The following is a 3,253-nucleotide window of genomic DNA, read 5'->3' on the forward strand; positions in this document are numbered from 1 at the left end:
TGGCCATCTGTTTGGTGGTGGCAGGTTGTGGAAAATAGCAACTTGGTGCCAAGCCTTCCTCCAAAGTCCTCCAAAAGTGCCTAAGACATTTTGTGTCACGATCAGACACAATGGTTCTTGGCATGCCAATCAACTGAACTACTTTGAAGAATAAGTTAGCTGCATTCATAGCATCATCAGTTTTATGGCAAGCAATGAAGTGAGCCATCTTAGAAAATTGATCAACTACAAAAAATATAGAATCTCTTTCGTTCCTACTCCTAGGAAGTCCTAACACAAAATCCATAGAAATGTTAGTCCAAGGAGTTTCAGGAATAGGTAAGGGTTTATACAAACCGTACGGCTTAATGCGGGACTTAGCCTTCCTACAGGCAATGCATCGCTCGCATAGCCGTTCCACGTCTCGCTTCATCTTCGGCCAAAAGAAGTGTTCTTGTAGTGTGGCCAAGGTTTTGGTCACCCCAAAATGACCCATTAATCTGCCACTATGCGCCTTATTTACTAGGATATCTCGGACAGAACCTTGAGGATTGCATAGTTTTCCTTCTCGAAACAAGTAGCCTTCATGCCTATAGAATTTTTCAAAGGCTCCTTTCTCGCAAACTCTAAACACTTCACCAAAGTTAGCATCATTTTCATATAATTCCATAAGATATGCAAATCCAAGCAATTTAGAATCCAAACTATTAAGTAGAGTGTACCTTCTCGACAACGCATCAGCAACTATTTTATCTTTACCTATCTTATATTTGATGATGTACGGAAAGGGTTTAAGGTACTCGACCCACTTAGCATGTCTTTTATTCAACTTGTGTTGTCCCTTAAGATGCTTCAATGTTTCATGGTCAGTATGAATCATGAATTCCTTGGGCCACAAATAGTGCTACCAAGTCTCTAAGGTCCAAATTAGAGCATACAACTCATTGCTATATGTTGGATAATTAAGAGCAATGCCATTGAGCTTTTCGCTAAAGTAGGCAATAGGATGTCTGTCTTGTGTTTGCACCGCTCTGATCCCTATCCTTGAGGCATCACACTCTAACTTGAAAGTTTTGTCAAAGTTAGGCAAAGATAGCAAAGGAGCATGGGTTAGACAATCCTTGATTTTCTTAAAAGCACTTTCTTGCTCATCACCCCAATAAAAGATAGAATTCTTACGAATTACCCTGGTCAAAGGAGCAGCCAATATGCTAAAGCTGGGCACGAACCTCCTATAGAAGCTGGCTAGACCATGGAAGCTCCTCACTTGAGAAACTCATCGGTCAGGGCCAATCATGAATTATTTTCACCTTGTCTTGATTGACCTAAAGACCTTCAAAACTGACTACAAAACCTAAGAAAACAACCTTATCAGTACAAAACGAACATTTCTTAAGATTTATAAATAAAGTTTCTTTTCACAAAACTTCCAAAACAGCTTTTAAGTGTTTCACATGTTCTTCCAAAGATTTGCTATAAACTAAAATATCGTCAAAGTAAACTATGTAGAATCTACCAATAAACGAACGAAGGATATGGTTCATAAGCCTCATAAAAGTACTTAGGGCGTTAGTTAGGCCAAATGGCATAACTAGCCATTCGTACAATCCTTGCTTAGTCTTAAATGTAATCTTCTATTTGTCTCCATCGCGCATCCGAATCTGATGGTAGCCACTTTTAATATCAATCTTAGAAAGTAGCTAAGCTCCATTAAGCTCATCTAACATGTCATCCAAGCATGGAATAGGATGTCGATACTTGTTAGTAATTTTGTTAATGGCTCGGTAATCTACGCACATACGCCAAGATCCGTCCTTCTTGGGAGCCAAAAGAACAGGAACGGTACAGGGACTCAGGCTTTCACGCACATAGCCTTTTTCTAATAGCTTATTAACTTACCTTTAAAGTTCTTTAGTCTCCTCGGAATTACTTCAGTACGCAGGTCTACTCGGAATAACAGCTCCCGGCATGAAGTCAATTTAATGTTCAACCCCTCGTATTGGTGGCAAACCGTCTGGGATTTCTTCCAGAAAAACATTACTAAATTTCTGTAACAAAGACAAAATAGAAGAAGGTATGTTTTCATGAATTTCATTAGTTCCCATCAAGCTCTCTTTGTACATAAGTACAAACAAGGGTTGTTTTAATAAAAAGGATTTTCGAATTTCCTTTTCTTTTACAAAGAAATTTCTCTTCTCATTTTCACTATCTATTTTTCTCTCTTTTTCTTTTTGTAACTCGTTTTCTTTTTCCTCACTTTTTTTCAACTCTTTCTTTCCTCTTTTTTTTGAACTCTTTTCTTTTTCTTTTTCTTTTTCTTTTTCATTTTTCTTTTCTTTTTCATTTTCTCTCGTACTCTCAACAAAAACCTTCAACTTGAGTTGATCCTCGTAGACTTGTTTCGGAGTTAAAGGGCTAAAGTCACCGTTTTTCCAAAATGCTTGAAAGTGTAACGATGGGTATAGTCGTCGTGAATAACTCTTCAGTCAAATTGCCATGGTCGTCCAAGCAGTAGATGTTCGGCAAGCATAGGCATCACATCGCATAAGACTTCGTCTTGATACTTACCAGTTGAGAAGGTGACAAGCACTTGTTTAGTCACCTTGAATTCACTGTCGTCGTTAAGCCATTGCAACTTATAGGGGTGCGGATGCTTGGTAGTGGTTAAACCAAATTTTCCCACCATCATTGTGCTGGCCATGTTGGTGCAACTCCCTCCGTCAATGATGACATTACAGACTTTTCCTTGTACATGGCAGCAAGTATGAAAGATATTCTCATGTTGCTGCTCATTCTCCACACTTTGATGGTTGAGGCTTCGCTTGATTACTAGCACCTCGCCATCAACAACATATTCTAGGTCCTCTTCCTCATCAGATGGTTCATTAGGCTTCTCCTCTAGTTCACCCTCGAATTTACTTTTTTCGTCTTCCTGAATGAATATAACACTTCGGTTAGGGCATTGACTTGCTATGTGTCCCTGTCCACGACATCTAAAGCATTTGATATCTCGAGATCGACTCGGAGCGGCTTCCATCTTTTTTTTACTCATTTCACCACTAGGCTTATTAGGCTTCGTGGCTCCACTTGCCTCTTTGGCTCGGCTTGGGGCTTCTCTTTTGCTAGCACCTTGTCCCAATTTTGGTGTTGTAAAAGTGTTTGGAAAGGCTCGGGGAACACATTTTCTTTTTAATTGTTTCTCCACCTTAATTGCCATGTGGACCATGTTGATGACTTCAACATAATGCTATAGTTCCACAATGTTGGCAATGCC

Source organism: Gossypium raimondii, chromosome 8, assembly GCF_025698545.1.
Source record: "Gossypium raimondii isolate GPD5lz chromosome 8, ASM2569854v1, whole genome shotgun sequence".
Classification (NCBI taxonomy): Eukaryota; Viridiplantae; Streptophyta; class Magnoliopsida; order Malvales; family Malvaceae; genus Gossypium; species Gossypium raimondii.